Source organism: Merops nubicus, unplaced genomic scaffold (genome assembly GCF_000691845.1).
Source record: "Merops nubicus isolate BGI_N331 unplaced genomic scaffold, ASM69184v1 scaffold4622, whole genome shotgun sequence".
Classification (NCBI taxonomy): Eukaryota; Metazoa; Chordata; class Aves; order Coraciiformes; family Meropidae; genus Merops; species Merops nubicus.
Window position 1 is genome coordinate 33,127 of NW_008595481.1, and position 8,046 is coordinate 41,172.

At 41.7% G+C, this 8,046-nt stretch overlaps 1 protein-coding gene across 1 annotated transcript in view; it reads right to left on the bottom strand.

Moving 5' to 3' along the window:
• The window catches only part of ENOX1 (ecto-NOX disulfide-thiol exchanger 1), a gene marked incomplete at its 3' end in the record, with an annotated part of 86,211 nt that overhangs the window by 20,559 nt on the left and 57,606 nt on the right, over positions 1 to 8,046 (bottom strand). The window lies entirely within an intron of this gene.

Below are 8,046 nucleotides of genomic sequence, written 5' to 3' on the forward strand. Positions count from 1 at the left end.
AGATAATGATGTCTGTGTCCACGGCCTATACATTTGTACATACATGTAGAGTCACATTTTTTGTAAACATAAGATGAAGAAGAGATGTGAAATGGGCTTCTCTCATTCAGTTCTAAAGAATTTGTTCTAAAGCCAGATGTCAATATATAGGTCAATTACCTAGGACAGTTAAGATCCTTAAGTTCTTGCTACTTGTTCATTCTAATTCAGAACCCTTTTTTTCCCCAACATTTTTCTTGCTCTCTGCATCACTTACAAGAAGCATAGTCCTTCCACACCAGTGACTTGCCTAAAAGTGATTTGGACAAGGTGTAAGCTTCCTTGGTATCAGAACAGTTTACTGAATGACCAGCAAGAAATCCAGATTTTCTACAAATGACCTGGGTTGTGGTCCTGAGTAAGCATCTGTGTGTTAGCCTGTGAGCTCAAACTGAGAAATGCTTCAGCTTTTTGACAAGGTTCTTGGCTATCTATGTTTAGATTCCTGGGCTGAAATTATGTCCACTGCTTCGTACAGCTGCAGCTTGCAGCACCTCCCTCCTACCCCTTCCACTGAGCAGCAGTGCCAGGAGTGCTGTAGAGCCTTCTGATCTGCTCTCTCATCTTCTCCTCTCAAGTGACAGATGTGGAAGAACTTATTATATGTAACAACCTATTTTTCCTAAAATTGTGAACTCACCTAGTAAGTCAGTTTTGTACCTTCCACCTCTAGATCTGAAGTTATCTCCACTCACTTGCACAGGAGCACATTTCTTCTGTTCTCCTTTTTTTTAACCCCAGCTGAAGGCTGCTTTCAGATTCAGGAAGATTACAACATTTTGAATCACATGTGGAAGTTTTCCTTTGCAATCATCAGGGCTGGTTAATTAACTTCTGAAGCCATAGTAAATAATTGTAGTCTTTTAAAATTAATACTTATATGTAGCCTATACTAGAGAAGGTGCCTCAAAACTGCTGGGATGATACAACCCACTTGTAATCTACTCAAGTTTTAATAACAGATGTGATAATTTCAGCCTATTAAAACTTGCTTGGAGTGAAGGGTGGATGCATCAAAGAAGTTATGCTGTGTGTATTTATTCAATTAATTTGAAAGGAATAAAATGCTAGAGCACTCCATTATTATGTGTACAGAAACTGAGGCTGGAATTTAATTACTATCGTGTCGATAACCCAGGTGCTCAGAAAATCTTGCTTAATTAAAAATCTGGTTTTAGTTTGCAAGTGGTAATTCAAGTAGAAAAGATTCACAAAGACATGAAGAAGAGCTGGTTGGCTATTTTCCACTAATAGGTACTAATAAGATCAGCTGAATTTTGAAAAACATTTGAACTTTAAAGTGTTTTAATTTCCATTCTGCAAACAGGTGCTAAGATTTATCAGAAGTCATTATCTGATCACTTCAGAAACTCTGCTCAATGGAAACACAAGCTAGAGAGATGTCAAACAGTTTTTCTTGCATAACTGCAGTAGACAAAAAGTCTATTTTGAGTAGAAAAAGGATCTCCTTCACTTATCTAACTTTCAGGAATTAAAAAACCTAAAGGAGGTAGGATACTTTGAGTGCTAGATGCTAGAAATCAAGGCATTTAAAGAAACTTCCTGCAATAAGCAGCTAGGGACAATAAAGAAGGGAAATGTAAAGGAGAATATTAAATCAGTACATACTAAAACCCAACATCCAAGTACTCTATTAAAAAAAAGTGTCAATGTATGTACAGCCATTTCAATACACACAGCAATCTGTGCTGCAAAGTGTTGCAGACACCCACAGGTAACACCCCACCCAAAACACCTCCAAGCATCACACTAGAGCTAAGTGCAGCCAGGGCCATGGTTTGACAGCACCAGAAGGTGGCTTCACATCTTTCTGTACTGCATCAGTATCAATGTCCTGCATTTATGTGTTCTGAGATGCAGTCCAATCTCAACCTGTTCTGACAGTTCATGCCTGCATGTAGGTTAACTCACACTGCATCAAATCAATACTCTGTGATTCTGTGAATTGTTATCCCACAGCCACCTTGGAAGGCTAAGCCTGGAGTAACTCCTGAGCTCTGGGTCACTGGAAGGCAAGATGTGCTGTGCCCACCCCTGAGCAGGATCAGACTGACACAGGTAAGTGATGCAGCAGCACTCACCCATAGTGATGGCAGATCTATCACTAAAGGCAAGGCAGGACATTCTATATTACCTGAGGAATTCTCCAGCAAACTAATTTTTCTTCCATGTCTGGGTAATATTTAGCCAAAGAGAGGCTGTGGATTTTGGGCTGGTATCTGCAGAACCTGAGTGAAGCAGTTGTCCCCAGCCTTGCTGCTGACCTTGGCTTTCAGAGTATCTCCTGACCTCCAGAAAGAAACCTCCAACATGACACAACAGATCAGATCTGTCTCTCTAAGGCACCTTGATCTCCGGGAGGCACCGTACTGTCAGCTGAGACCAGTAAGGAGAATTATTAACTAACATGAAATATTCATTGTCAGACATCTGCTGGGAAGTTCTATGCTATATCAAATTTTCATTGACCATATGCAAAGCTGTTTCTTTACTACATTAGAGTTTAAAAAAACCCACATTGTTCTGGAAGGGTCCACACCACGTCATTGTTTTTCCTATCAATACAACTTACAGGATGTAAATAACTGCATCTTTTCCAATGATTTGTTCAGTGGCTGGTAATTTATGTGGCATGTTTCAGACAAAGAATTATTATCTGTTTTTCTGATGAGTTATAAATAACTAAAAAGGCCCAAACAGCTAAGCCTAGAATGATATACAAGTGTCAAAAAAATGCAGTGTAACCACAATACACTTTATTAGAGGTGCCAGCCCATAGTAAACATATTAAAAGAAGTTTAAACCTCAGTTTCTGCTGTCACAAAATGTGCTACCAGAATAGGGTATTGTATCAACCACAGCAACTATAAATGTAAGAACAACCAGAATAACTAGGAACAGCTTAAATGATGCCCGTGGAAGTTGTATACAAGATTGGATTAAAGAGAAAACTAAAAAATCTCCAGGGCAAGAGAATATTTGATACAGGATATTTAAAAATGATACTAGAGAAGAGCAGAAATAAATGAGAACCAGAGTATAGCCTCGTGTGTAGATTCAGAGGTGGAGAGAACACTTTTACCCTCCACTGCATTTATCAAGCAGGCTATTTTAAATACATGATTGAGTGAAGGCTGAAATTCCTCCTTGGGTTCAGGAGACAAGAAGTACCCAATTTTTTCCTTTGCCTGTTATCAGCTGCCATGCATACATGATTATTTTTAATTTCTTGTATGCAATAATAAAGAACACCAGCAAGCAAATGTTTTATAAAGCCTTACAATGAAAAAAGAAACAAAACAGAAACTGAAACACAGCATATTAAAATAAAAACAAAAGTCTTCGAAGGCTGGCAGATAAAATGATCAGATTTCATGTAGAATTTCACTCCAAATTCCACGAATAATTAGGGATGCAGGATGAAAAGGGCTTTGCACTAAATTACTGTAAGTACAGGAGCAGAATATATGGCAATTTAGCTCAGAAAAATTCTGTAAAAGTGTGACAGTTGACATACAGGGTAAAAGAAAAAATCCACCCATAAAATTAGAGTGTAAAGGAAACTGTTACAGTAAATGTATAACATGCTCTTCAAATATAGATCTGCAGCCCAGGGAGGATGTAGAGCTGGCGTGGTTTGGGTCAGACGCCTCGTTGCTGAATTCTGGCTGAGCTGCAGTCTGCCAATCGATCTGGCCCCGTGCCCAGCACACCAAGGCACTACAGGAGTCAAGGCTGGATGCTGGGACTGAGTGAATTAGAGTCTCCAGGTCAGTTTTGTACAGCAAAGAGAATATTTTTGGCAACAGCCCTGAAAGGCATTTGGTGACACACTGAACAGAACTTAGCGTCAAATTCAAGGCTAAAATTCAGTGCAGGCAAATGGCACGTGACAGCAACAAGAGAAAGAGCAGGCAGACTGCAGAGCAATGAAAGAAATGTATGTTTTTTAAATTATTCTGGGCCAAACCCTCAGTCTTTTGGTTATGATACTGTTGACTTTCAGAAAATAATTTGCCTTTCATACATTTGCAGCTGAAGACCTGCATCCCCTCCCTGTTACCCAATGCACACACACAGAAGTAGAAACAGATGCAATTGCCACTGACTGGTAGAGAAGGAAAACATAAATTTGGAAATATCACCCCGGAGAAGGCTGAAGGTAACACAAGGGACAGGCCATAAAGTGAAGCCTACCCCTGGTCACCAGCTGGACACAGGAGGAAATGCCACTATGGATCTGTATAACAAAGACCCAGAACCATGGCTCAGCTCCATCAGAGATGAGGAGGTTACTGCTTGGTCTGCCTGCTCTCTGGCTGGCTGTACTTTCCTTAAGACACAGTCTTAAGACATGGCACGATACAGGAGAAAACCATGGGACTTGTCTATTCCAGCCCCAAATTCTACCTTTTCAGACAGACCAAGAGAGTGCTGCCTCCAGAGATTTATCTCCCAAACTGTCTTGCTGTGTGGCAGTCAGCTTGCAAGGGCTGCCACCCCTCAACGTGCCCAGCTGCCAACAACTGCATCTGTCTGAGGGACCAAACCCAGCCAGGGACCACTCTTGTTCCCTGAAACCAACCTGCACAACGTGCTGAGAGCCCCTGCAGCAGTAACCCCTCCCCAAAAAGATGCTTTTGGAGAAACTGCTTGCCCTCCACATCCTGAACTGTACCAACACTGTGTGGGAGCACGCCAGCTGGCCCAGAGCAATGGCTCTCTTCTGGCTGGACAGCACAGACAAGCCTGCCCTGGCTCAGCTGAACCTATTCCTATGGACAGAGCCCATGGGGTCATCTCTTACTAGCAGCCTCACCTCTTCTGCCCTCATCCCATTGCAGGGGGTCTCTGTGTGCCAGAGAGACATTAAAAGGCTTCCCAGAGGAAGAAGAATGTTTTCTTCTTCTCTCTCCCCTGTCTCAGATACCTGAATACTGGAAAGAATGAGAAATCCATGTGTCTTCTCTCTAAATTACTATTTCTGCATTTGCCTGTGATTGGGCCTGCAGTGTTTGAGATGGACCTGGGGTGGTGGTTGCTCCCCATTCCTCCTCCATCTGCCTCAGACTGGCCCTAGTTGCTGGGCCTGCATGAGTTATTGAGAGGCTGAGGGAACGTCAGTGCTCACATCTGAGTGATGCAGGACAAAATGATTTTTCATAATACAGAGAGTGAAAGGAGGAGCATTAAGAGGATACTGAAAACATGCCATTTTCAGGCTTCACACTGAAACTTGTAACTTGTCTGAGGTACACAAATCAACTATTAATAGTTCTAGAAATGGAAGAATACTTGTTAAACTCTGAAAAAAACCCCCAATCCCCCCCTGCCCCAACCCCACTATGATTAAAGAGAGCCCAGTTTGCCCTGCAAGGTATTGCTAGCAAATCTGTCTACAAAATAAGCTTTGAAAATCTTTCAGGTTGTGAAGCACGGTTTAATTTACAACAAAGCAGGTGACAGGCTGGTGTAACAGCAAGTTCTGGCACTGTGCCATGGGATAAATCACTTGCACTCAACAAGACCACTTCACCTCCATGTCATTTCTCAACAAACAGGAGCCTGACATCAGGCCAGCACAACACAGCAGGGCAGGTACAAGTGTGCAGTACCTGCTCTTTTAATGCCACCTTCTTACATTACAGAACAGACTTTATGGACTTTGTGTTGACATCCAGAAACAAACCTTTAAAAAGCCCTTCCTTGACCTCCCCTCCACACCAGCTCAAAGCAAGATTGAGTGAGTGCCACTTTCTTCATCAGCTGCACAAGATTATAACCTGTTCTCAATGCACCACACTTAATTAGCTGTTCTCATTGTTATTAATGGTCAGGGGGAGCTTTTTTCTTCAGTTCTTTGATTTAAAAATAGCCAAAGTAGGAACAACTATTTTTGTAAGCCTGTTCAAAAAAAGAAGGAACATCATGAATGTAGCTCAACTCTGGTTCAGGTCCCCTTTAGAGAAGGAACTCTAATAACTGTCCAAGGGTTTTGCAGATTAGAATGTTCCTGGGAGAGCAAGAGGGCTGCACTTGTGTCAGGCACAACATGTTTTCTTTTGCTGAAGAAGAAGAACAAAGATGTGGATGAGGAAGCTTCAACAGCCATAGCCTCTTCTGGCAACCAAGAAAAAATCTAGTGATTTGCCATGAAGCAAGACTAGTGCCTACTGAAGGGAGCACCTCAGCCAGCCATGGCTGCAAAGGGTGGTTCATATTCACAAGGTTTAGTCTGAACAGTTTTAGATGTGCAAGGCACAAGATATGTGCACAGCCAACTCAGGAAACCTTTTGGGTGAAACCTCCATCTTTCCTTCCTTGCTCAGTGCCCCAGTCTCATCCCTTATTGGTCATTTCCATACAACAGCTACACCTCAGGCCCTTACCTCCATCACTGCTTAACAAGGCAGCTCAAAACCAAGCACAGGCTTCTGTGTGACTCACGTACATCCCTCTTTGCTGTGAACCTTGCTCCATCATCTGGGAGACCCTGCAGGATCCAGGCAAGTGGCATGAGTTGTCAAAATGGGGCCTTACACTGAAATCTCCTTGGAGGCAGTGCTTCTGGTTTGCCATCAAACATCAAGCAAATCTAATGGACTACATTAAAAAAAAAAGTCTTAAAAGTCACAGGAGAAGAGCTGCTGCTGAAATTCTGTCCATGCTTAAATCAATACCAAGGCTCCTATTGACTTTAGGTGAAGGCTACAGACAATGGAAGGAAGGAAGGAGTTCAAAGAAGAGGAAACACAAAGGGAGGAGCTCTCTGAACCACCCCAGGCTGCAGCCAGCAAGGGTCACACTGCCAGGACCTGGGCAGGAATCACAGGCATGGAAGGCAGAATGGAAATGGAGGCTTTCCTGGCTGTTCTCTGCCACTGCTGCAGCATCCCGGGTAGAAAAGCTTCTGAGAACGTGTGTATGTGAGGTGGAAAAGAGAAGGAGAGGTAGAAAGGAACAGAGAGTTGCAGCTGAGCTTCACAGGACAGATGATCAGCACAGAGGCAAGCAGAGAGCACAGTGACTGAGCCAGCTCATCAGAGGCACTGGATGGATTGTGGAGGGTATTTTGTACTTAATTTTTTTTTTTAGAAATGCATCAAGGTAGAAAGTAATAGTAGCAACTAATGACATGAATGATTAATGTTTTTATTTGTATTATAGTGGCATTCTATGACACCAACTGAGATCTGGGCTGCACAGTAAAAACACATTATATGACTCAATCTCTTTCACAAAGAGCTTAATGATGACCTAAAAATTGCATATAAAGTAAGCTCATATTTTTAAATTAGTCACTGGCAAACGAAAGAAAGACTGTAAGACTGGGCAATTAAAGAGCAGGAAAATCCTTTTAAAAGTTGTTATTAATGCAGAGCCATTGAAAGAACACTCGGAAAGCATGAATGTATATAAAAACTCTGACTGCTAAGAGAATTTCCACCAGCGTACTTTCAATGTCTGGTAATGAAACTGGCTTCATTTTTAGTACTTAGAGAATATACTAAAAGCTGGTAGGATTACTGGGGGGAAAAGACTGCAGGATGGAACTTGGAGCAAATCAGGTAAAATGGTGATTTTTTTAGTGATCACCTTCCTATCCATGTAAGCTCTAAAGTAAGAGAACAACTTTTGAAATGAACCTGCAATGAGAAAAACAAAACTGGAGAAAGCTCAAAAAGGGTTTTTAACACTTATTCTTTTTTTTTTTTTTAATATTAAAAATTCAGATTCTATCTGTGAAGGCACTGCTAATGTTAAAACAGATTAAATCATATCCAGGGAGATCAGAGAATGAGAATGAACAAACCCAAAGAGGGGAGAATTTTATTCAGTCTGTTGAGAATGCATTTCCCTTCAGAATTATTTAACTTCAATTTACTTCAGAGGGAGGGGGGAGGAGGGAAATTTATATCAGATACCTACCAGCTATTTGAAAAGAAACTCAGACTACTCTAATACCCTGCTAAGGTCCTTCAGCAG